The sequence below is a fragment of the Protopterus annectens genome, chromosome 9.part0 (assembly GCF_019279795.1).
Source record: "Protopterus annectens isolate FY-2018-M chromosome 9.part0, PAN1.0, whole genome shotgun sequence".
Classification (NCBI taxonomy): Eukaryota; Metazoa; Chordata; order Ceratodontiformes; family Protopteridae; genus Protopterus; species Protopterus annectens.
The window spans coordinates 1,392,618,323-1,392,645,721 of record NC_056743.1 but is presented as its reverse complement, the minus strand read 5'-3'; the positions used below and the strand labels follow the sequence as shown (position 1 = coordinate 1,392,645,721).

The 27,399-nt window shown below is 42.0% G+C and overlaps 10 non-coding genes across 10 annotated transcripts; all 10 read right to left on the bottom strand.

Moving 5' to 3' along the window:
- Positions 1–821: 821 nt before the first annotated feature.
- TRNAM-CAU lies at positions 822–893 on the bottom strand. Its single transcript has one exon. It is a non-coding gene; the product is annotated as a tRNA-Met (tRNA).
- Positions 894–1,869: 976 nt separating this feature from the next.
- On the bottom strand, positions 1,870–1,941 carry TRNAM-CAU. Its single transcript has one exon. It is a non-coding gene; the product is annotated as a tRNA-Met (tRNA).
- A 978-nt stretch (positions 1,942–2,919) lies between these two features.
- On the bottom strand, positions 2,920–2,991 carry TRNAM-CAU. Its single transcript has one exon. It is a non-coding gene; the product is annotated as a tRNA-Met (tRNA).
- Positions 2,992–3,970: 979 nt separating this feature from the next.
- On the bottom strand, positions 3,971–4,042 carry TRNAM-CAU. Its single transcript has one exon. It is a non-coding gene; the product is annotated as a tRNA-Met (tRNA).
- Positions 4,043–5,020: 978 nt separating this feature from the next.
- Positions 5,021–5,092, bottom strand: TRNAM-CAU. Its single transcript has one exon. It is a non-coding gene; the product is annotated as a tRNA-Met (tRNA).
- Positions 5,093–6,071: 979 nt separating this feature from the next.
- TRNAM-CAU lies at positions 6,072–6,143 on the bottom strand. Its single transcript has one exon. It is a non-coding gene; the product is annotated as a tRNA-Met (tRNA).
- A 979-nt stretch (positions 6,144–7,122) lies between these two features.
- TRNAM-CAU lies at positions 7,123–7,194 on the bottom strand. The gene has a single exon. It is a non-coding gene; the product is annotated as a tRNA-Met (tRNA).
- Positions 7,195–8,169: 975 nt separating this feature from the next.
- On the bottom strand, positions 8,170–8,241 carry TRNAM-CAU. Its single transcript has one exon. It is a non-coding gene; the product is annotated as a tRNA-Met (tRNA).
- A 977-nt stretch (positions 8,242–9,218) lies between these two features.
- Positions 9,219–9,290, bottom strand: TRNAM-CAU. The gene has a single exon. It is a non-coding gene; the product is annotated as a tRNA-Met (tRNA).
- Positions 9,291–10,269: 979 nt separating this feature from the next.
- On the bottom strand, positions 10,270–10,341 carry TRNAM-CAU. The gene has a single exon. It is a non-coding gene; the product is annotated as a tRNA-Met (tRNA).
- Between the last annotated feature and the right edge of the window lie 17,058 nt (positions 10,342–27,399).

Sequence of the window (27,399 nt, the reverse complement as noted above, 5' to 3'; positions counted from 1 at the left end):
TTCCCCCATCTGATTCACATTGGCTAGATTTCTGTGCTATTGTATAACCATGTCATACTGCTAAGTTGTACCAGCATCTTCTCTACAATTCCTCGGTTTTTGTCTGTCTCCTCAATAAGTCCAGTCTTTGTGCAGTTGTCAATTTTAACTGAGAAGTTGAGCAAAGTTAAAGAAACTTCTCACCTGTTCAGACAACCCTACTTACGATAGGCAACTACTGAAAAAATGATTACAGAATGTTTTGAGCCAAAATATAGGAAGTCGGTGCACAAATGATTTATTCTGTATTTAGTTTCATCATTCTAGTCTGGGTGATGGCGTCCCTGATCACAAAAAGACTGAACTAAAGAAAGAGTGAGAGAGAGCATTTTGTGATGCACACAACTAAATACCAGGTGTAGGAAAAGGTGAAAGTTCCGCATTCAGCTTGATGAGCTGACCACAGAGCTTTGTTTCCAATTTCTGTCCTCAGTTCTTCATGGTAAATACATCATTTGGAAAGATTGCAATTTACACTTTTAAGCATTAATACCACGACCGGTTCAGAATATGTTCTTACGTTCAAAGTAGTCGGAATCAGTCATTTCTTAAGTGTTTATGTCCATCCAGCTGTATTTTCACAAATGACTCCTAGATGACATTCAAGTGTTTGAGATAGGCTGCCAAGGGACTTAAAAATGAAAGCATAGTATTAAGTAGTAAACGGGACCCTGCTGAATGTAAGGGACTCCACACATAAGGGTCTGTAGAATTGACGTAATGGCAAAGTCGTGTGAAAACAAAAAAACTCGACTAGTGTTGAAAACATTTCCCCCTTTCCATAGCAGAGGATGGTTTCGATCCATCGACCTCTGGGTTATGGGCCCAGCACGCTTCCGCTGCGCCACTCTGCTGGATTGCTTGCTAATTTTTTATACCTCCACTTGATGACTGAGTGCATTTTTTTTTTACCTTGTCCTCCATTGCAGACCATCTTGCCTTTGAAAGATGTTAGGAAACCTGTCTTGTAAACGAAATACTGTTTCATCTGTAGAGCTTTTTCTCTTTCTCTCTCTGCATCTGATTCACATTGGCTAGATTTCTGTGCTATTGTATAACCATGTCATACTGCTAAGTTGTACCAGCATCTTCTCTACAATTCCTCGGTTTTTGTCTGTCTCCTCAATAAGTCCAGTCTTTGTGCAGTTGTCAATTTTAACTGAGAAGTTGAGCAAAGTTAAAGAAACTTCTCACCTGTTCAGACAACCCTACTTACGATAGGCAACTACTGAGAAAATGATTACAGAATGTTTTGAGCCAAAATATAGGAAGTCGGTGCACAAATGATTTATTCTGTATTTAGTTTCATCATTCTAGTCTGGGTGATGGCGTCCCTGATCACAAAAAGACTGAACTAAAGAAAGAGTGAGAGAGCATTTTGTGATGCACACAACTAAATACCAGGTGTAGGAAAAGGTGAAAGTTCCGCATTCAGCTTGATGAGCTGACCACAGAGCTTTGTTTCCAATTTCTGTCCTCAGTTCTTCATGGTAAATACATCATTTGGAAAGATTGCAATTTACACTTTTAAGCATTAATACCACGACCGGTTCACAATATGTTCTTACGTTCAAAGTAGTCGGAATCAGTCATTTCTTAAGTGTTTATGTCCATCCAGCTGTATTTTCACAAATGACTCCTAGATGACATTCAAGTGTTTGAGATAGGCTGCCAAGGGACTTAAAAATGAAAGCATAGTATTAAGTAGTAAACGGGACCCTGCTGAATGTAAGGGACTCCACACATAAGGGTCTGTAGAATTGACGTAATGGCAAAGTCGTGTGAAAACAAAAAAACTCGACTAGTGTTGAAAACATTTCCCCCTTTCCATAGCAGAGGATGGTTTCGATCCATCGACCTCTGGGTTATGGGCCCAGCACGCTTCCGCTGCGCCACTCTGCTGGATTGCTTGCTAATTTTTTATACCTCCACTTGATGACTGAGTGCATTTTTTTTTTACCTTGTCCTCCATTGCAGACCATCTTGCCTTTGAAAGATGTTAGGAAACCTGTCTTGTAAACGAAATACTGTTTCATCTGTAGAGCTTTTTCTCTTTCTCTCTCTGCATCTGATTCACATTGGCTAGATTTCTGTGCTATTGTATAACCATGTCATACTGCTAAGTTGTACCAGCATCTTCTCTACAATTCCTCGGTTTTTGTCTGTCTCCTCAATAAGTCCAGTCTTTGTGCAGTTGTCAATTTTAACTGAGAAGTTGAGCAAAGTTAAAGAAACTTCTCACCTGTTCAGACAACCCTACTTACGATAGGCAACTACTGAGAAAATGATTACAGAATGTTTTGAGCCAAAATATAGGAAGTCGGTGCACAAATGATTTATTCTGTATTTAGTTTCATCATTCTAGTCTGGGTGATGGCGTCCCTGATCACAAAAAGACTGAACTAAAGAAAGAGTGAGAGAGAGCATTTTGTGATGCACACAACTAAATACCAGGTGTAGGAAAAGGTGAAAGTTCCGCATTCAGCTTGATGAGCTGACCACAGAGCTTTGTTTCCAATTTCTGTCCTCAGTTCTTCATGGTAAATACATCATTTGGAAAGATTGCAATTTACACTTTTAAGCATTAATACCACGACCGGTTCAGAATATGTTCTTACGTTCAAAGTAGTCGGAATCAGTCATTTCTTAAGTGTTTATGTCCATCCAGCTGTATTTTCACAAATGACTCCTAGATGACATTCAAGTGTTTGAGATAGGCTGCCAAGGGACTTAAAAATGAAAGCATAGTATTAAGTAGTAAACGGGACCCTGCTGAATGTAAGGGACTCCACACATAAGGGTCTGTAGAATTGACGTAATGGCAAAGTCGTGTGAAAACAAAAAAACTCGACTAGTGTTGAAAACATTTCCCCCTTTCCATAGCAGAGGATGGTTTCGATCCATCGACCTCTGGGTTATGGGCCCAGCACGCTTCCGCTGCGCCACTCTGCTGGATTGCTTGCTAATTTTTTATACCTCCACTTGATGACTGAGTGCATTTTTTTTTTTACCTTGTCCTCCATTGCAGACCATCTTGCCTTTGAAAGATGTTAGGAAACCTGTCTTGTAAATGAAATACTGTTTCATCTGTAGAGCTTTTGCTCTTTCTCTCTCTGCATCTGATTCACATTGGCTAGATTTCTGTGCTATTGTATAACCATGTCATACTGCTAAGTTGTACCAGCATCTTCTCTACAATTCCTCGGTTTTTGTCTGTCTCCTCAATAAGTCCAGTCTTTGTGCAGTTGTCAATTTTAACTGAGAAGTTGAGCAAAGTTAAAGAAACTTCTCACCTGTTCAGACAACCCTACTTACGATAGGCAACTACTGAAAAAATGATTACAGAATGTTTTGAGCCAAAATATAGGAAGTCGGTGCACAAATGATTTATTCTGTATTTAGTTTCATCATTCTAGTCTGGGTGATGGCGTCCCTGATCACAAAAAGACTGAACTAAAGAAAGAGTGAGAGAGAGCATTTTGTGATGCACACAACTAAATACCAGGTGTAGGAAAAGGTGAAAGTTCCGCATTCAGCTTGATGAGCTGACCACAGAGCTTTGTTTCCAATTTCTGTCCTCAGTTCTTCATGGTAAATACATCATTTGGAAAGATTGCAATTTACACTTTTAAGCATTAATACCACGACCGGTTCAGAATATGTTCTTACGTTCAAAGTAGTCGGAATCAGTCATTTCTTAAGTGTTTATGTCCATCCAGCTGTATTTTCACAAATGACTCCTAGATGACATTCAAGTGTTTGAGATAGGCTGCCAAGGGACTTAAAAATGAAAGCATAGTATTAAGTAGTAAACGGGACCCTGCTGAATGTAAGGGACTCCACACATAAGGGTCTGTAGAATTGACGTAATGGCAAAGTCGTGTGAAAACAAAAAAACTCGACTAGTGTTGAAAACATTTCCCCCTTTCCATAGCAGAGGATGGTTTCGATCCATCGACCTCTGGGTTATGGGCCCAGCACGCTTCCGCTGCGCCACTCTGCTGGATTGCTTGCTAATTTTTTATACCTCCACTTGATGACTGAGTGCATTTTTTTTTTACCTTGTCCTCCATTGCAGACCATCTTGCCTTTGAAAGATGTTAGGAAACCTGTCTTGTAAACGAAATACTGTTTCATCTGTAGAGCTTTTTCTCTTTCTCTCTCTGCATCTGATTCACATTGGCTAGATTTCTGTGCTATTGTATAACCATGTCATACTGCTAAGTTGTACCAGCATCTTCTCTACAATTCCTCGGTTTTTGTCTGTCTCCTCAATAAGTCCAGTCTTTGTGCAGTTGTCAATTTTAACTGAGAAGTTGAGCAAAGTTAAAGAAACTTCTCACCTGTTCAGACAACCCTACTTACGATAGGCAACTACTGAGAAAATGATTACAGAATGTTTTGAGCCAAAATATAGGAAGTCGGTGCACAAATGATTTATTCTGTATTTAGTTTCATCATTCTAGTCTGGGTGATGGCGTCCCTGATCACAAAAAGACTGAACTAAAGAAAGAGTGAGAGAGAGCATTTTGTGATGCACACAACTAAATACCAGGTGTAGGAAAAGGTGAAAGTTCCGCATTCAGCTTGATGAGCTGACCACAGAGCTTTGTTTCCAATTTCTGTCCTCAGTTCTTCATGGTAAATACATCATTTGGAAAGATTGCAATTTACACTTTTAAGCATTAATACCACGACCGGTTCAGAATATGTTCTTACGTTCAAAGTAGTCGGAATCAGTCATTTCTTAAGTGTTTATGTCCATCCAGCTGTATTTTCACAAATGACTCCTAGATGACATTCAAGTGTTTGAGATAGGCTGCCAAGGGACTTAAAAATGAAAGCATAGTATTAAGTAGTAAACGGGACCCTGCTGAATGTAAGGGACTCCACACATAAGGGTCTGTAGAATTGACGTAATGGCAAAGTCGTGTGAAAACAAAAAAACTCGACTAGTGTTGAAAACATTTCCCCCTTTCCATAGCAGAGGATGGTTTCGATCCATCGACCTCTGGGTTATGGGCCCAGCACGCTTCCGCTGCGCCACTCTGCTGGATTGCTTGCTAATTTTTTTATACCTCCACTTGATGACTGAGTGCATTTTTTTTTTACCTTGTCCTCCATTGCAGACCATCTTGCCTTTGAAAGATGTTAGGAAACCTGTCTTGTAAACGAAATACTGTTTCATCTGTAGAGCTTTTTCTCTTTCTCTCTCTGCATCTGATTCACATTGGCTAGATTTCTGTGCTATTGTATAACCATGTCATACTGCTAAGTTGTACCAGCATCTTCTCTACAATTCCTCGGTTTTTGTCTGTCTCCTCAATAAGTCCAGTCTTTGTGCAGTTGTCAATTTTAACTGAGAAGTTGAGCAAAGTTAAAGAAACTTCTCACCTGTTCAGACAACCCTACTTACGATAGGCAACTACTGAAAAAATGATTACAGAATGTTTTGAGCCAAAATATAGGAAGTCGGTGCACAAATGATTTATTCTGTATTTAGTTTCATCATTCTAGTCTGGGTGATGGCGTCCCTGATCACAAAAAGACTGAACTAAAGAAAGAGTGAGAGAGAGCATTTTGTGATGCACACAACTAAATACCAGGTGTAGGAAAAGGTGAAAGTTCCGCATTCAGCTTGATGAGCTGACCACAGAGCTTTGTTTCCAATTTCTGTCCTCAGTTCTTCATGGTAAATACATCATTTGGAAAGATTGCAATTTACACTTTTAAGCATTAATACCACGACCGGTTCAGAATATGTTCTTACGTTCAAAGTAGTCGGAATCAGTCATTTCTTAAGTGTTTATGTCCATCCAGCTGTATTTTCACAAATGACTCCTAGATGACATTCAAGTGTTTGAGATAGGCTGCCAAGGGACTTAAAAATGAAAGCATAGTATTAAGTAGTAAACGGGACCCTGCTGAATGTAAGGGACTCCACACATAAGGGTCTGTAGAATTGACGTAATGGCAAAGTCGTGTGAAAACAAAAAAACTCGACTAGTGTTGAAAACATTTCCCCCTTTCCATAGCAGAGGATGGTTTCGATCCATCGACCTCTGGGTTATGGGCCCAGCACGCTTCCGCTGCGCCACTCTGCTGGATTGCTTGCTAATTTTTTATACCTCCACTTGATGACTGAGTGCATTTTTTTTTTTACCTTGTCCTCCATTGCAGACCATCTTGCCTTTGAAAGATGTTAGGAAACCTGTCTTGTAAATGAAATACTGTTTCATCTGTAGAGCTTTTGCTCTTTCTCTCTCTGCATCTGATTCACATTGGCTAGATTTCTGTGCTATTGTATAACCATGTCATACTGCTAAGTTGTACCAGCATCTTCTCTACAATTCCTCGGTTTTTGTCTGTCTCCTCAATAAGTCCAGTCTTTGTGCAGTTGTCAATTTTAACTGAGAAGTTGAGCAAAGTTAAAGAAACTTCTCACCTGTTCAGACAACCCTACTTACGATAGGCAACTACTGAAAAAATGATTACAGAATGTTTTGAGCCAAAATATAGGAAGTCGGTGCACAAATGATTTATTCTGTATTTAGTTTCATCATTCTAGTCTGGGTGATGGCGTCCCTGATCACAAAAAGACTGAACTAAAGAAAGAGTGAGAGAGAGCATTTTGTGATGCACACAACTAAATACCAGGTGTAGGAAAAGGTGAAAGTTCCGCATTCAGCTTGATGAGCTGACCACAGAGCTTTGTTTTCAATTTCTGTCCTCAGTTCTTCATGGTAAATACATCATTTGGAAAGATTGCAATTTACACTTTTAAGCATTAATACCACGACCGGTTCAGAATATGTTCTTACGTTCAAAGTAGTCGGAATCAGTCATTTCTTAAGTGTTTATGTCCATCCAGCTGTATTTTCACAAATGACTCCTAGATGACATTCAAGTGTTTGAGATAGGCTGCCAAGGGACTTAAAAATGAAAGCATAGTATTAAGTAGTAAACGGGACCCTGCTGAATGTAAGGGACTCCACACATAAGGGTCTGTAGAATTGACGTAATGGCAAAGTCGTGTGAAAACAAAAAAACTCGACTAGTGTTGAAAACATTTCCCCCTTTCCATAGCAGAGGATGGTTTCGATCCATCGACCTCTGGGTTATGGGCCCAGCACGCTTCCGCTGCGCCACTCTGCTGGATTTCTTGCTGTTTCTTTATACCTCCACTTGATGACTGACTGCATTTTTTTTTACCTTGTCCTCCATTGCAGACCATCTTGCCTTTGAAAGATGTTAGGAAACCTGTCTTGTAAATGAAATACTGTTTCATCTGTAGAGCTTTTGCTCTTTCTCTCTCTGCATCTGATTCACATTGGCTAGATTTCTGTGCTATTGTATAACCATGTCATACTGCTAAGTTGTACCAGCATCTTCTCTACAATTCCTCGGTTTTTGTCTGTCTCCTCAATAAGTCCAGTCTTTGTGCAGTTGTCAATTTTAACTGAGAAGTTGAGCAAAGTTAAAGAAACTTCTCACCTGTTCAGACAACCCTACTTACGATAGGCAACTACTGAAAAAATGATTACAGAATGTTTTGAGCCAAAATATAGGAAGTCGGTGCACAAATGATTTATTCTGTATTTAGTTTCATCATTCTAGTCTGGGTGATGGCGTCCCTGATCACAAAAAGACTGAACTAAAGAAAGAGTGAGAGAGCATTTTGTGATGCACACAACTAAATACCAGGTGTAGGAAAAGGTGAAAGTTCCGCATTCAGCTTGATGAGCTGACCACAGAGCTTTGTTTCCAATTTCTGTCCTCAGTTCTTCATGGTAAATACATCATTTGGAAAGATTGCAATTTACACTTTTAAGCATTAATACCACGACCGGTTCAGAATATGTTCTTACGTTCAAAGTAGTCGGAATCAGTCATTTCTTAAGTGTTTATGTCCATCCAGCTGTATTTTCACAAATGACTCCTAGATGACATTCAAGTGTTTGAGATAGGCTGCCAAGGGACTTAAAAATGAAAGCATAGTATTAAGTAGTAAACGGGACCCTGCTGAATGTAAGGGACTCCACACATAAGGGTCTGTAGAATTGACGTAGTGGCAAAGTCGTGTGAAAACAAAAAAACTCGACTAGTGTTGAAAACATTTCCCCCTTTCCATAGCAGAGGATGGTTTCGATCCATCGACCTCTGGGTTATGGGCCCAGCACGCTTCCGCTGCGCCACTCTGCTGGATTGCTTGCTAATTCTTTATACCTCCACTTGATGACTGAGTGCATTTTTTTTTTTACCTTGTCCTCCATTGCAGACCATCTTGCCTTTGAAAGATGTTAGGAAACCTGTCTTGTAAATGAAATACTGTTTCATCTGTAGAGCTTTTGCTCTTTCTCTCTCTGCATCTGATTCACATTGGCTAGATTTCTGTGCTATTGTATAACCATGTCATACTGCTAAGTTGTACCAGCATCTTCTCTACAATTCCTCGGTTTTTGTCTGTCTCCTCAATAAGTCCAGTCTTTGTGCAGTTGTCAATTTTAACTGAGAAGTTGAGCAAAGTTAAAGAAACTTCTCACCTGTTCAGACAACCCTACTTACGATAGGCAACTACTGAAAAAATGATTACAGAATGTTTTGAGCCAAAATATAGGAAGTCGGTGCACAAATGATTTATTCTGTATTTAGTTTCATCATTCTAGTCTGGGTGATGGCGTCCCTGATCACAAAAAGACTGAACTAAAGAAAGAGTGAGAGAGCATTTTGTGATGCACACAACTAAATACCAGGTGTAGGAAAAGGTGAAAGTTCCGCATTCAGCTTGATGAGCTGACCACAGAGCTTTGTTTTCAATTTCTGTCCTCAGTTCTTCATGGTAAATACATCATTTGGAAAGATTGCAATTTACACTTTTAAGCATTAATACCACGACCGGTTCAGAATATGTTCTTACGTTCAAAGTAGTCGGAATCAGTCATTTCTTAAGTGTTTATGTCCATCCAGCTGTATTTTCACAAATGACTCCTAGATGACATTCAAGTGTTTGAGATAGGCTGCCAAGGGACTTAAAAATGAAAGCATAGTATTAAGTAGTAAACGGGACCCTGCTGAATGTAAGGGACTCCACACATAAGGGTCTGTAGAATTGACGTAGTGGCAAAGTCGTGTGAAAACAAAAAAACTCGACTAGTGTTGAAAACATTTCCCCCTTTCCATAGCAGAGGATGGTTTCGATCCATCGACCTCTGGGTTATGGGCCCAGCACGCTTCCGCTGCGCCACTCTGCTGGATTGCTTGCTAATTCTTTATACCTCCACTTGATGACTGAGTGCATTTTTTTTTTTACCTTGTCCTCCATTGCAGACCATCTTGCCTTTGAAAGATGTTAGGAAACCTGTCTTGTAAATGAAATACTGTTTCATCTGTAGAGCTTTTGCTCTTTCTCTCTCTGCATCTGATTCACATTGGCTAGATTTCTGTGCTATTGTATAACCATGTCATACTGCTAAGTTGTACCAGCATCTTCTCTACAATTCCTCGGTTTTTGTCTGTCTCCTCAATAAGTCCAGTCTTTGTGCAGTTGTCAATTTTAACTGAGAAGTTGAGCAAAGTTAAAGAAACTTCTCACCTGTTCAGACAACCCTACTTACGATAGGCAACTACTGAGAAAATGATTACAGAATGTTTTGAGCCAAAATATAGGAAGTCGGTGCACAAATGATTTATTCTGTATTTAGTTTCATCATTCTAGTCTGGGTGATGGCGTCCCTGATCACAAAAAGACTGAACTAAAGAAAGAGTGAGAGAGAGCATTTTGTGATGCACACAACTAAATACCAGGTGTAGGAAAAGGTGAAAGTTCCGCATTCAGCTTGATGAGCTGACCACAGAGCTTTGTTTCCAATTTCTGTCCTCAGTTCTTCATGGTAAATACATCATTTGGAAAGATTGCAATTTACACTTTTAAGCATTAATACCACGACCGGTTCAGAATATGTTCTTACGTTCAAAGTAGTCGGAATCAGTCATTTCTTAAGTGTTTATGTCCATCCAGCTGTATTTTCACAAATGACTCCTAGATGACATTCAAGTGTTTGAGATAGGCTGCCAAGGGACTTAAAAATGAAAGCATAGTATTAAGTAGTAAACGGGACCCTGCTGAATGTAAGGGACTCCACACATAAGGGTCTGTAGAATTGACGTAGTGGCAAAGTCGTGTGAAAACAAAAAAACTCGACTAGTGTTGAAAACATTTCCCCCTTTCCATAGCAGAGGATGGTTTCGATCCATCGACCTCTGGGTTATGGGCCCAGCACGCTTCCGCTGCGCCACTCTGCTGGATTTCTTGCTGTTTTTTTATACCTCCACTTGATGACTGAGTGCATTTTTTTTTTACCTTGTCCTCCATTGCAGACCATCTTGCCTTTGAAAGATGTTAGGAAACCTGTCTTGTAAACGAAATACTGTTTCATCTGTAGAGCTTTTTCTCTTTCTCTCTCTGCATCTGATTCACATTGGCTAGATTTCTGTGCTATTGTATAACCATGTCATACTGCTAAGTTGTACCAGCATCTTCTCTACAATTCCTCGGTTTTTGTCTGTCTCCTCAATAAGTCCAGTCTTTGTGCAGTTGTCAATTTTAACTGAGAAGTTGAGCAAAGTTAAAGAAACTTCTCACCTGTTCAGACAACCCTACTTACGATAGGCAACTACTGAGAAAATGATTACAGAATGTTTTGAGCCAAAATATAGGAAGTCGGTGCACAAATGATTTATTCTGTATTTAGTTTCATCATTCTAGTCTGGGTGATGGCGTCCCTGATCACAAAAAGACTGAACTAAAGAAAGAGTGAGAGAGCATTTTGTGATGCACACAACTAAATACCAGGTGTAGGAAAAGGTGAAAGTTCCGCATTCAGCTTGATGAGCTGACCACAGAGCTTTGTTTATAAAAAAAAAAAAAAATACCTTTCCTGTAACTAGTGTAGTCCAAATTCAGATTTGCTGTATCCAGGACTGAATGTAAGCTTCTGAGCCCCCACAAGCTTTCTGAAAATTAAAGAAGCTTCTCACCTGTTCAGACAAACCTGCTTACAATAGGCAACACCTGAAAAATCATTACAGAACATTTTGAGCCAAAATATTGGACGTCGTTGCACAAATAATTTATGCTATATTTAGTTTCATCATTCTAGCCTGGGTGATTTAAACTGCAGGCATCTCTTACCTCCCCCATGCACTGCAAAGTCAGTACTTGTTCAAGGATATATCACTTACACTACAAAAAAATGTTTTCTTTTCTACCATGCACATCTTTATAACATATTCAGGCACACTGCAAACACATCAGGAAATACTATGTGTTGCGCACACATCAATCTGTTATAATGCAGAACTTTAATATCTTCATGAAAAATTAATTATCAAGGTGCTGCTTACTGTGATGGATCTGAAGTTTTCTTAAGACACTATGGTCTTGCTAGTTGGATTCTGCTGAAATCAAAGTCTAGTTATAAATGCATTCACAGTTTGTTGCCCACAGAAACTTGCAGAATATATACTGATGATGCACCAAACTCTGTCACTTTAAGAGCAGTAACTAATAAATAACTTATTTTTATAACAAACCACATGGACTGCTGTCACAGCTTCAGGTACTGTGCTTCTTTATTTCTCAAACAGAATGAATGTTGTGAGAAATACAATATTACCTCAGAACAATTGTGTTCCTACACAAATACCTCTAACAATTTTATCTGCTATATTCTCTTTATAGTGTTTTTACACCGTTTTTCTTTTGGTATGCTATTTTAGACTTTGTATTGAGACATCTGTTTGCTGATTTTTGCAGGAAAATATGTTTTATCCTGTAGGGAAACTATGCTGATATTTTCTTTTAAGGAAGCATCTTGTGCAAATGCTGACTTGATGAAAGCATGTCCATTCAAACTTCCTTGCTTAACAATGTCATACAATAAAAATATGTACAGATTGTTTTCCTGTTAGTCCATTTTTTAAGGAAGCAGGTTAGCTTTCTTGCTGGCAATGTGACATGCATACATCCTGTTTTTTACATTTTTGCTAAGTGTGTAGGAGGTCAGCTTTCTTGCTGACAATGTAAAGTGCATACATTCATGCTGATTTTGTAGGAAAACATGTCCATTAAGCAAATTCCTTATTTTTCAAGCCACAGTCATTTAGTATGGATTCTAATCACATATTGCTAAACTCTGTTTCTACATTTAAGCAAGCTTTATTTTATACCTTATTTATGTTGCATATTTGTAGCAGAATTACTTTCAACCTTAAAATCTTATTGAGCATACTATAACAATTCCCTCTTTTGTTTTATTTTAAACCAGGGATACAAATTCAGCATTATTTTATAATACTTTTTCATTATGCCAATTAAAAACAGTAGCTAGACTAGCTTTTGATAAGTAGACTTTAATACATGCAAATAATATGCAACCAAGCACTACAATAAAAATAAAAGAAATTAAAAATATACCCAGGGATTCATGAAGCTTGAGCCAGGCGCAGGCGTAGTGTTGGCGATCTAATGCCAAATATGATCGCCGAGCGATTCAGGTACAAGCTGTTTCCACGTGCACTACCTGCTTATGCCACAGCTATGCAGCTCCCGGCACATGTATGCTAATTACCCCATATGCAGCAGTGTAGCATGCAAATGAAGATATATAGCAATTCATGAGATTGTGCAGACGCAGCGTAAGCATGCAGAAATGTAAACCAAAAAAAGGTTTACATTTTTTCAAACATAAAATCGGAGCCATGACAGTGGACCAAACTCACGTATTATAATGTTAATATATGCCAATGGCTAAATATATAGCCAATGGCATAAAAAAAGAGCATAGCGGTACAACACCGAGATGTGGCCTGGAGATAAAGATGACATCAAGAGAGGGGTGCGCCACCTTAACTGTAAGCACACTGGACCATTGCTAATCCAGGTTGCCTGTTGCTAAGCAAAGCCACAAGATAGGGATGTGGAAGTAGCCATAGTTTTGTTTGCTGAGAGCACACAAGGTAACCAAAAGTGCATGTGAACGTGGATGAAAATGCGATCAAAACCTAGTAAACGGCTGTGCGCGGCACTCACCACAGCTGAAACAGGAAGGATACAGGAAGACAATAAGGAAATGCTGCAGCATAGTAACTGGAATACAAATTAATAATTAGCACCTAGGATCTCACAGTGGGCCATTGAAAACAGCTAACAATGCTGCTAGTAGCTACCTGCAGAACAGGAAAGGGGAGGTGCCGTACTGGAAAGAAAAGAGAACTGTCAGAGCAGAACAAAGCAAACTTGCAGTAGATCAGCTACATGACACATTTTGCTAGAAAATCCTGGGTTGGGAAAGTACAAAACAAGAAAGCAGGCAGCTGGATGCATGCCTGACAATGGGAGGGGAATCGGGTTGAAAAGTGAAGTAAAGGGCAATAGATGAATCATGGCAGCCAAGTGTAAGTCAACACCAAAGGCCCCACAATAGCAGTACCTGCTGTAAAACCCATAATTAAGATACCTTGCAGCTGTAATTGCACATACACACCCAATTACACCAGCAGCATCCATTGCATAATAGTATAAAGTGTGAAAGCACCTCACACACACTTGTGTATTCCCAGACACTCTGCACCATTGGTGTATACAGATGGGGAAATTTTAATATATACATGTTAGGGGCTGCTATAGCTTTGATTCACCAGCATGTATTGGAGACTGACAGTGGTGTGGAGGATAATGTTGACAACCATCTCAGGCACCAGAGGAGGAGAAGAGTGTTCAGACCCAGGGTAATCTGCTAAGGGCTACATGATCTGGAGATAGTAGAGCATTACAGGGTGGACAGGGACTCCATCCAGCAATTTGTTGAGCTGTGCCAGCCATGCCTCAGAGCCAGAAATAACAGAGGGAAACCCATCCCAGTAGACACAAAGGTATGTGTAAGCTTGAGAATACTAGCCACAGGTACCTTTCAAAGGCCAACTGGGGATATCATAGGGATTTCACAGGCATTAGCATCCAGGGTATTCCACCAGTTCCTGGATGCTATGTTACCACATGCCAATGAGCACATATACTTCCCCCAAATGCAGGAGGAGTTGGCCAACAATATGTGTCCCTTCCACCATGTGGCAGACTACCTGGAGGTACTGGGTGCAATAGACTGCATGCACATACACATCAAGACACCACCCGGTGAGCAGGGTAGGTGCTACATAAACCACAAGGGATACCCCTCCATCAACTGCCATTTTGTGCGCAATGCCCAGGGCATTATCATGGATGTGTGTGCTGGCAGCCCTGGAAGCTATCATGACTCCCACATCTGGCATGCCTCACAGCTGTATCAGGTATTTGCCAAGGGGGACATCCCATATGGCCACCTGGTGGGGGATACTGGCTATGCACTGGAACCGTGGATGATGACTTCCATCAGAAATGCACACACCCATGCAAGAATGCCATAATGAGGCACACGCAGAAACCAGAATAATCAAAGAGCGTCTGTTTGGGATACTGAAATCATGGTTCCATTGCTTGGACATATCTGGTGGAGCCTTGCAGTACTCTCCAGGCATGTGTGCCCACATCTTCATAGTATGTGCCATGCTACACAATATGATCCTGTGGAAACAGCTTCAGCAGGGACAGATTGGTGAAGGCTCTCACAGCCCATCACCATTGCCAAGGGCCCCACAGGCACAGAGGGACTCATACCACAAATACCCTGTGCCAGCCCCAGTAGGCAGATGGAGGTGTGCCCAGTATGCCCATGCCTTGGCAAAGAGGGAGCGTATAGCACACACACTGACAGTGTAGGTACCTACACTCTTCTCCACCTGCATACATAGCAATACCTGGATGGCACACACACATGACCACCTATAAATTGTCATGTATAGGTGGTTTACTGTGTGCATCCTACATAGGCAACCCTCAACTATTGTACACACAACTGCCATTGGCAAAAATTAAGTCAATACCTGAACAGTAAATTAAGCTATCAGCATGTGTCGATACTGTATGTATAGGTTCATAGGTACATAGGTAGGTACATGCCTAACTGCCCGAGGCCATTCATAAGCATAGCCAAAATGTGTCTGCTGTCACCACCTCATCGATTAAGTAACTGTCCCTCTGTGGAGCAGAGCCAATTGCGAGATCCCTGGGGTGTATCCACTGTTCCCCACCCACTCTGCAAGGATTCCCTGGAGTGTTAGTGAGGGGCTCCATATAATGTAATCAGTGATGTAGTTCCAAATCAAGGAGAGTACCCGTGACAAGAATCTGTCACTCCAGCATCAACCAGTTATGGCTGTGGCAAGGTGTAGCTCATTACAGTGTGTGGCTCACTGTGACATGGATTCCCATAGGTGGAGCATTAAGTCTGACTTGGACACGGCTTTGTTGCCCAGCAAATATCATCTCTGAGTAAATGAGATGCCACTGAGTAATCCAAGAGATTATGCAGTCTGGCAGCAAAGGACACATGTCTGAGGGCATTATCCCTCTTGGCGAGGTACGTTCGTGGCCCTTCCAGCTGTTGGATGTGTCTTCTGAGGTACATCCAAAATGGGTTATCATACTCGATGATGGGATTGATGAGTGATGAGTAAAGGGGCACAAAAACCTAAGTCTATTTAGATGCATTTAGTAATCAAATGGCCTACATAGACGGATGTCCTAACTACTTCGCAGATATGACTGTCAAAGGAGAGATCACTATGTAATGTAGTCCCCACATACTCATTACATCATCTGAATTGTAGTGTCTGCCACTCATGTGTTAATATGTTTGTGTGTAGTTTCCCAAAATGGAATGACCATGCAGTATGTGGCCTTTAGCTGGAGGCCATCACTCTGACACTCTCTTTTGGTCTATGTGAGGCCCCTTGAAGGATGTCTGTGACAGCTGGCTGTCAGTTATGGCTCCCAGTCTGCAGTAATCACCAAACACAGCCTGCTGTAATCCACCTGTGTTAGCCCATGCCTCTGAAAAGTATATGGCAAACATTAGAGGTCCCAGGACTGAGTCCTGTAGGACACCAGTTGTGAGTGGTCAAGAGTTGGACATGGAGGCTGCTAGGCTTACCATGTTGGTTCTGTGTGTAAGCCTGTTGGCAAACCAACCTGTGATGTATGGGTGTATGTAGTGGCTGGTGAGTGTAGAAATAATACCTGAGTGGGGAATGGTGTCAAAACCCTTGGCGAGGTTCAGGTAGTATGTGTGAACTACCACACCCCACGCCTAAAGTCTAGGTGACTGTAAGATGCCAAACAGGTTCAGTAGGCATGATCTGCACTCAATCAAGTTGACCTGGGTTGGGTCAAGTGTCTGGAGGTTACCATTGTCTATATTAATGAGTGCCATGAGGATGCACTCCATAGCCATGCAGATCAGGCTAACCAGGCCTATGGGGTGGTAGTTACCATGGTCAGTTGTGTCACCACCTTGGTGGAGTGGAATAGCTGTTGCCATGCACCAGTGAATGGCCATATAGCCTGTGTATAGGCTGATGTTGAATTGCTATATTAGGCGGGGGGGGTCACTTTGTCTTCTAGTGTCTGCAGGATGCAGTCTGGGACACCATCTGCCTCCATTGATGCTCTGTCATGCCATTTGAAAGGGCCATTACCACCTGTATGTCTCAGATGTCTGGGATAATGTATATTTTGGGTATTGTTGTGGACCCTGTAGGGGGTGAAACTTGCTCCGAATGTATCATCAAGTGTGTTGGTGATATCAGTAGGGTCAGTATATTCAGTGCAATATTGCACCAGCACAGTGCAAATCTGTGTGTTACTGCTTACATCCTTGACATAGACTAAGAAGCCTTTGTGCTCATATTCCAAATCCATGCATATTTACCTGTGGATGTCAGCCTTGGATAATTACATGAGTAACGTAAGTATCTTGCTAATACTGGTCATGGATGTCTGCATGTCTTGGGATTTGCTGTTGTTCTCGACTTCTGTCCTACTTCTGTTGTATAGCCTGTATAATGCAGGGGTTCAGCAGACTGGTGTCCTTGTGGAGGAGTAGCGAGTCCTGGTTTACCATTGATGGCAAGACCCATACATCTTTGTAGGTGCTTATAGAATGCATTTGTAATTCTGTCTGTATCTTGAGTAGTGTCATCCCTGAGCATAGGGGCTGTGAACCCTCCCACCTCTGTCATTAGTACTGTGAATTTAGCTGTAGGAAAGGTATCCACTGTGTGTTCCTTGGGTGGGGGAGATGTTTGGAAGTGGAAATCATCAGTGAATAGTTCATGGTCAAATCTAAATAGTGAACATTTTACCTCTGCTGTAGTGCACCTGTTACACATGTCAGTGATTACCAGTTCTACTACATTTTCACCTGTCGTTAGTCTGTCTACCAACTGATACAGGCCATATGAGGTGATAAATCCCAGGAAGTGCTGGGCCTGGAAGTGAATACTCGAGTAGGTTATCCAGTTAAGTGTTGGGTAGCCGACATTGACCAATAGCAGGGTATCTGGTAGGACTGTCATGTTTACCACTGTCTCCAGATAGTTTTAGTGGTGCTCCTGGGTTATGGAGGGTTATCTGTAGCAGCTCACAGTTTACATTGCAGTCATGGCTGATGTTCACTGCACATGGATGATCACAGAGGTATCATGCTGCCCCACTAACTTGGTGGTGTAGGTATCCCCGATGAATATATACACCCCCTCCATGTCTGTGCCAGTCCATGTTCAGTGGCTGAAATGTGTGTTATGGGTTGTAGTCTGGTAGTGACAGTGTGCTCACAGGAGCCTTATACAGGTCTCAGTCACAGAAGAGATGTTGATGTTGTCCATACTGAGGGGTGCTGTGAGTGCGTGCATGTTGTGAGTACTTCCCCTGGTGTTGAGTAGCCTAACCCTCACTGATTCTGCTATTGTGCAGTTCATGGAGGTGAGCTACACCTCTGAGACCTGCCTAAAAATGGCACCATGGGGGCACCAATAGCCTTGCCCAGCATTCCAAAGCCTTAGGCTGACACATGCAAGTTGCTATGGCATTGTTGCAGGCATGTTTCTCATCTGTGCTTGTGTCCCATCTTTCCTGTAGGTAACCTACTGGTAAGCAATACAAAGCCTGAAACCAATACTTGTCCCCTAGCTTCCAAGATAGGCTTTTGGAGTGACTATGTATCAGTAGTCTGTATGCTATTGCTGTACTTAACTGTTGTCTGACTACATGGTGAATTTACACTGTATATCGTGATCAGAAAACTCTGTATAATCACATATGATGATGGAGATGGCCTGCACTGTAGAGGTTCACAGATAGGTAGTAGGCTATCTGCCCAAGGGCATTTAGAAGCATAGCTCCAGTGTGGTGGCTTTACCTGCACCACTGATGAAGTAACTGAGCCTCTGTCAAGCATAGCCAATGAAGTGATTCCAGGCAGAGTTGCTGGAAGCTGTTGAAGACTGGGGTGCTGTAGGGTGATAGGGGCACATAGTGATCTCAAAAGGGCATGTTAACATGATAACCCAACAGCATTCAATTTCCCCAACAGGTCTTGCAGCTATAAAACTGGAGTTGCTCCCCCACACCCTGGCTGAATGTTTCTGGAACACATGATCACAGGAGTGTATATACTGTTGCCCAGTCACACATCAAGGTTTCCCCTGAAGTGTGTCAGTGAGGGGCTATGCCAAATGTAGTTAGGATGTTAATGTATAGTCTCTCAATTCATGCGTTATGTCGGTATTTTGAGAAGCTCACTGTGTGTGGGTGGCTCCGCCTGTTGTGTAGCCAAGCTTACACATAGGATTCATGGACATAGGAAATAGGCAGAAGGAACGTTAATGTCAATAGTGTAATGTCTACAGCATTTGCATAATATCTGTGCAGTCCTGGTTCAAATCCAAATAAAGTCAGAAATGTTTTACATGTTGCATAGTATACCTTAACCACAGCTTGCATATATAGGTAGTATTCCATAGAACAATAATCATTTGGAACACACAATCACTGAAATGTGCGTTAACCACCCTTGTACTACCAGTGCCTGCTCTGAGAGGGAAAATGACCACTGCCAGGATTAGAACACATAACCATGTAATCAAGCTTTACAAGAACCTACCACTAAGCTACCTCTAATGCACCAACAGCACCTGTGTATTCTGACAGGTTAAAACACAAAATGGAGGAATGTGTGTAAATAGGACAAACCACCACGTACCCAATGAAAGGTGTATGCTATATATATATATATATATATATATATATATATATATATATATATATATATATATATATATATATATATATAGAGAGAGAGAGAGAGAGAGGAGAGAGAGGGTTATATGTCGATATATAGGGATATACATATATATGTAGATATGCAGATAGGTTAACATCTACACAACCATGGAGGTACATATAAATGGGATACCTACCAAATACCAAATGCTTGACATACCAACATGCATAATCACGAGGCTTAAAGACCGAAAGACTACAGTACCGAAACACCAGAAGCAAGATTTTTAAAATCCCAATGTTAAGGGACATTTATTTAGTGCTTCTGGTGTTGCGGTTCAGATAGGTTACTATGTGTAAGTGTGTTTCTGAGGGTTGAAGTGTGTGTTCTGATTGTGGTGTGTTTTCCTGGGGGACTGTAATGTGTGGGCGTGGGTTTGCTTTGTGCATCTGTTTGTGCAATCTCAGAGGTAGAATAGTAAAGTAGGGGGGTGGGGGGCACAGCCACCCACATGGGGGGTGTAGGTGGGCTTGCCCACCTGCTCATACGTAATGTAGGATGGTTTGTTTGGATGTTGTGGGTAGCAGTGTGTCTGTGTATGTGTCTATGAGTGTGTCTGTGTATATGTGCCTATTGTATAGATTGTAATGTGCAATTCTTGTCTGCCCCTCACAGGTGATGCAGGTGCTTTGCCCTCCTGCAGTCCATCTGATGTTAGTGTCCCCACAGACGCTAGCAGTGATGATGAACGTATGATTAAGGCACAAGCAGGGTTGTCAGGGGCTGAATCTGTGCCATTGGTTGCCATTCCACCTATATCCCAATCATTCACGCACACAGTTCTCATGCCTACACATACCCCATCACCAGTTGCCATAGAGGAAGGACAGTAGGCGTGTGGTAGCTTGGAGCAGGAAAGTCTGGAGGCTATGGAAGGTGTGCCTGCACACCATGGTGTCAGCCAACTGACTGGTGATGCCCCACATTGGCATGTGGCCAGTGCTGCTCGTAGGAGGACCACTGGCCAACATGCCCCTGCAAGACAGAGCACAGCAGCTGATGTCACCAGATGCATGTTTTAGGCTGTAATGGAGGCACAGGCATGTGCTGAATGGCACAACAGAGAAGATCAGAGGCTTCAGAGGGCTGCTGTCCATTCTTTAAACAACAACATCCAGACAATGGTAAATGCTCAACAGCAAATTGCTGAAGCTTTGGATAGACAATTGGGTGGCATAGTTAGAGTCCTTGACTGTGGCATGACAATCTGCGAGTGTGAGCTGTCTGTGTTGGAACATCTGGTAGGAGTGAGGCGTCAGGCACGGAGATGTAGGCCTGCTACATCACCTGTTTCAGGTCTACGTGAATGACCTAACTCACATGCTTGCTCCCATAGTGGCAGTAGCAGCAGCAGTGCAGCTGGTGCTGTGCTGTACACACCACAACACAGTAGGCCACGTGCATGTGGCCCTGGACAGTCACAACAGGGACATGGTTCCAGTGGACATGTGTCATCAGACAGTACCCAATCTGCACCTCTGCCTGGTAGTGCCTGTGCAACCCCTGGCAGGCCCAGGTCACGTGGCCGTGGCTGGACACCATGAACTGTAAAGCCTGGCTTGTACAGTCTGTAGCTGTCAATAATACCCCTGTGCAGGCCAGACACATGCCAGAACTGTGTGCATATACACACATACACACACACACACACACACACCGGAAACATATGTAGGACACCCAACACACACATGCAAAACATCCACACACACCCAATTAGATCAAAGGCCCTAACCCACACACATGATGTCATCCAATGGTGCAGCCTAGGCCTCTGGCAAACATTATCACCCTGTGCATATGATGATGCCTGTGCCACATCCCTGTCATCCACACCATCGGTGCAGGGACATGCTCATATGGTCTGATACACAGGGTGAACAGACTAGGAAGATAAGTGTAGATTACAATTGTTGTGTACTGTTGACAGGCAGCAGACATACCATGTAGTACAGGTTTACAATGCATTTCGTACTGTTAACAGTATGTGTTTTGTGTAACAACAGTAACTGCTTGTTGGTCATGATGTTCTGCTTTCCTCCTTCAGGTCTAATTGCATTTGCCGGTGGATGTCAGTGTTTGCAGTTAGTGTCCCATATGTAAATGTGGACTACTAACAGGCATGTATGTAAATACCAGCATGCACCTTGTAGCTTCCACATCATAGTTAGAAAGTCCCATATTCCAAACATGTCTACTGATCCAAGACCATGATAGCTGTGTATTAAGCTACTGTGGCTACAGACGTGACATTCATACTGGGTGACATCACAGGTACAGCTACATGGAGTGGTGAGGTAAGAGAGCAGTCTAGCTGGTGACAAGGGTAGAGGCCAGTGGAAAGTGTGATGCCTCTCTGGGAAGCACTGCACCCACACACTCAGGTATTCACACACATGTGTTCAGAGACACAGTAACACACCCACACACTCACAGATTCACCGACATAGTAACACACACTCACATACAGACAGTTGCTAGTGTTGAGGTAAGGACCCCTGCCTATGTGCAAATCATCATTACAGTACTCTGCACCTACATGACGCGCGACAGCGATTACACATGTACAGGTAGTCAGTATGGCCTAAGATTGGGGACATCAAGAGGGATAGTAGATTGCATCACCTGGATGGGGGGAGGGGTCTTATCAGTTCACTATGGTAACATACATCCTCACTCCAGGGACCAGACAGCCATACATACATACATACATACATACACACACACACACACACACACACACACACACACACACACACACACACACACACACACACACACACACACACTGTGGCATTCACTATTGAATACACCTATGTCACACACATACAGATACCTCACATGTGTGAGATACCCACCCCTGCCTATGTCCTGCTTTCTACATTGCAGTCTGTACATATGTCTACAACAGTGTACAGGAGAGTGAGTAACAAGTGAGATGTATTCCCCACTATATGTGACATATATGGACACACACACAACCACACATGCCAGTACTGTGAATCAAACACCTGCTTATCTCATGATACATATGACAAACTTACAGCAGTATTGTATGTGTTACAAAGTGTACTGACACTTCCTTTGACAACTGTGCTGATATATGCACATGGAAGGTCTTAACTGTTACAGCTGTCAAGTGATTTACCTTCGGTGTCACCCTAACCACTGTCTATGTTGTGTGTGTTCCCCTTCAATTAACAAAACCATAGCTTAGCGGTTAGACAGGTTATTGTAGGACCACTTGTGACACACCTGTGAGCTGTCCTCAGCAAACATCCATCTACAAAGATGTCCCACCACTTAGTTATGTCCACACATCTGTCCATACCTGAGGTACATCTTTCCATACTTTCAGCATATCTCCATATGCAGTTGGCAATGCTGAGGCTGCATTGCAACTGCATGATGTACTAAGACACACGTCACCTGCATACATCAGCAACTGCCCACACATGGTATCTGAATGCACACCACTACATGTACATGTGTATAGGTCCTACAATCCTGTCACTTGGGCATGTTTGTAGGCATTGCAATTGGTGGACATGTGTAATGACATACATGACACATGGACTGTTGTATGATATGATAGGTGTAATGGGTGAACAGTACAGAGGGAATGTTACCTCTGTCAACATTGATATCACAACATATGTATTGTTAACATTCAGCAGCCATGGACCTACATTCCATGTGCATGTGTGTAATGGCTGTAGCCACCTGTCTGCACAAAGGACAACAACAGCTATGCTATTTACATATATGTTGTATGTGTGTGGCATGTACATATCCAGGGCAGGTACATATATGTCATATCCAAACATGGGGGTGTTTACTGGTGTACAGCAACAGCCATCTGTTAATGCTGTGAATAACCAAGGCCCAATGTCTGGTTCTGAGGTATATGGTGGTTGTGCTATTGTGCACTACAGAGCCTTCAGCCAGGTGTTCCTCACTGCACAGATGTCAGTATTCCCCATTGTTGGATCTACAGTGATCAGCTGTGATTACAGACATTACACATCTAGCACTGGTTAGCATGAGCATACAATGCAGTTGTCCTCTAGGTGTCAGGGTGTTATCCTGTGTTGAGGACATTTGCCTTGGAATGGCACTATATGGGCAAATGTGACCTAGGTATTATCCCCACTTCCTTGAATCATGGATGCATGTGATATGTGACAAAGGCCTATCTACTTTCAGTCATGTCATCCCAAAATGTCAAACACTGGACAACCTCGTAATTACAGCAGGGCATTGGCTCATTGTGTTGGTCAAGCAGTTGCCACTCCTAGCAAGACATCAGTGTGAGTGGTAGTACTGTGCTTGGTATACAATGATACATCTAAGGTGACGGACAGCAGCAGACATTGTGTATAAGACCAGTGTCAGATATATGTATTGCAGCATTCCTGCTAACAATAAAAATTACTAACACTGGAGTCCATTACAATGCATTCTTTATGTCTAACTGTAATAGCATGGCCACTGTGGCCTTCCGTGTTTAGAATCAGAGTGCATCCCAAACAGCCCTGTGCTACTAAGTGTATGAGCATGCCCAGTATAACCTTGTGTAGATGAACACATAGTGCATTCCGAACAGCCCTGTGCTACTAAGTGTGTGAGCATGCCCAGTGACACCTTGTGTCGGTTATGTGCCTCTATGTCTACGGCCATTGTAACCCTGTATAGTGATAGTAGTCGTCCATTCCACAGATGGGCATACTCCAGCTCAGGATGGATTCCTACTTTAAACACACAGGTTCACAGGTATGTACATCTTAACTGCCAGCATCCCTGTTGATGTCCGCATTCCTAGAAGGTCATAATGACAACCTTGAAATGTGTAGTCTCTGTGGTGTGACTCGTAACTATGTAGTATTGTAATAGTGATCTGTAGATAGGCAGGTGTTTTGTTCCCACCACTGGTGTGTGTGTAATTGTGTGTGTGTCTGTCTGCCTGAGGATAGAATAATGTTTTTAGACTGCTCACACTCCATACAATACTTATACCCACCTTTGACAAGGCTGATGATGTCACCCACCTAGAAATACACCTCTGGGAAAATCTGTGACCCAGTAATCTCGGTAGTGTGTTCTGTACCTACATAATGCTGTAGTGTGATTAAGTAGTTAGGTTGGTGTTCTAGTCCCAGACTTGCCGTGTGTGTATGTCTCCATCCGCCTGAAGACTGAATAATGCTTTTAGACTGCTCACACTCCATACAAATCCTATATCCACCTTTGAAAAGGCTGATGATATCACCCACCTAGAAATATACCTCTGGGAATGCTGTGACTCAGTAATCTTGGTAGCGTGTTCTGTAACTGCATAATTATACAGTATGATGATCCAGAAGGTAAAACAATAAAGCATAGACCGAAGCTGCCACAGGAGACACAAGTTTAATCCACAAGCCACAAACAGTTCAAATAAACGCCTCCAAATACACAGTACATTTTCGTTTCTCCTACTTCATCAGATGTGGGCTGTTTCCAAAGCTAACACCTTTTATAAAGCACATTATTTCAATTAACAAATCACCTTTGCCGAGTAATCAACTTGTAATTAAAAAAGTGCTTTTGTGCTTTTAACCTGATGTTAACATTTTATGTTTAACATGATAAAAATTTAAAGATGTGTGTCAATACATTACTAAATCACATAACCTTATTATAATTAACCATTCACTTTTAAAACTGTGTTCAATTTTGGTAAAATGCATGAATGAATTAAAAAATAATAAATAAGTAAAAAATGAAATGAAACTTTCCTTTGATGAAAGAAATACTTCTGCAAGAACTAATCCATTTAGCACCATCTAGTGGCCAAATAAAGATTTTGCAAAGAACAACAGAAGAACAAACCATTCCCTTTTCCTTAAAACATAACTTACATAGAGTGGGGGGGGTTCAGTAATCCTCCGTGTAGGAGGAACGAAGTCCTACTCGGAGACTGCCGTCTAAGAGTTAAACGTCAGCGCGTCATGCATATGCATGAGGGTGCGCTGACTCAACTCCCAGGCTAACACGGAGCATGTAGGAGTGCAGGGGGTGTGTCAGACTGCTGAGCAGTCCAAATATGCACACCCCTACAAGTGCCTAACTCTGCAAATGTCAGCAGATATGATCGGGTCCGCTCAAATGTGTATAACCCCAACACTACACTCCCCCACATTAAAATGCCCTGTACAAATGAAATAAAATGTAAAACATTTATTTTTTATTATTCACCATATAGCTGCCCGTATGTGCGCATGTGTGCATGGGTGTGCCCATTGCTTAGCTACAGTTAGCAGTTTAGACATCGAAGATGATAATAAACAACTTATATGCAAATTAAGCCAAAGAGCAATAGTGTAGTGGTAGAGCCTTCGCACAAAGACAAAGCATTCCCAGTTCAAGTCCCACCACTCTCCTCTACTTTTTCTGTAGGAAATCCGTGCATAAAAATAATTCCTAACATTTACCTTTTAAATTATATTAAAATGCATCGAAATGGCCTATGTAGTAGTGAACGATATTTTAAATATATATAAGAAAGTGAAACGGTCATGCATACTAATGAATGCATAACTAACCTATCTTAAGCAATGTGAAGCACTGCTAAGCAACATTCACCAATAGTAAGCACATTTAAGAAAAATTGCCCATAGCTAGGCACTGGCTTAACTAACGCAATAGCTTTGCATGGAGCTACGCATCGTGCCAACTAGCGCAAAACAAACATGTTTGCAGAAAGCTGCGCACCTCGCTAACTAGCACAACGTCAGGCAACGTTGGGCAACATCGGTAAACGTAGAGCAACATTGGGCAAAGTTGAGCAAAGTCGGCTAAACCCCATACCTGTCAGGCCAGTAGTAAAATAAAAAAGCAATGACAGGTCTCAAACCCAGGATAGTGTGCACCATAATCACAGTACTAATCCACTTAGCCATGACAGCATTTGATGTTCAAAGACTGTCAACACACATATACATATGAATCAAAGTTTACCCAGTGCTAAGCAGGTGTGCACTCAGTTGAGAACTTTCAAATCCAGCCAATCATAAATAAGTGCGGGAAATGAGACATATTTAAGCTCCATAGGTGGGAATACTCACCATAACTGGTTGCAGCTCCCATCTGCAGGCAGCAATGGCTGGTGTCGGAGAGGGCTCTCACTTCCGAGCACAACGGTGGGGCACTGAGGAGTCAAAACTGATGGTTTGGCTCCTCTTCCATCGTCATGATGCTAGACTCCTGCAGGGCCAGTTCCAGGGCATGGAATACAAAGTGGAGGCCTGGAACCATCTCGCACATGAACTCACCAGTGCCACAGGCATCCCTCGGACTGGTGAGCAGGTTAGACATCACCATTCAGACCTGAAGAGATGCAAGCAGGACCTACTGAACCAATGGATAGAGGAGGCCCGTGGGATGCAAAATGCCCCACTACTGAGTAGATAGCCATGGACTGAAGTATGTAAAATTGCTAGTGTAGTCGATAGTATGGATAGGTATATGTCTCCATATCACTTCATTTACTTCACAGCTGCCGGTGTCTGTGCTGCGAATCAGCAAGCCTATGCAGATAGGCTGCTAAGGCTGTGTCACCAGGCAGGTTATTAATTTTTCTGCATGTACTGTTATATAAAATAAGTGAGAGAGCCTGGCTAAAAGTGTCTCAGCCCAATAATAAAGGTATAATAAAGCTTGAATAACTTATCTGCATGAACTGTTATGCAAAATAAGTGAGAGAGCCTGAAAAAGAGTGTTGTAACCCATTAATAAAGGTATAATAAGTCCTGAATTATTTCTCTGTATGTATTGTTATATAGAATAAGTGAGAGAGCCAGAAAAAGAGAGTTGTAAACCATGAATGAAGGTATAATACATCCTGAATAAGATGTCTGCATGCACTTTAATAACAAATAAATGAGAGAGCCACTAGAAAAGTGTGTAATGTAATTAATAAAGGTATAACACCTGTAGTGTGTCCGTGTCACTTTCTTTGAAATGTTGATGTACTCTTGCAGTATAGAAATAGTAGTGTTGTATTAAGCGCTGTCAACCCACACTTGGGCAGGCCCATAGAAAG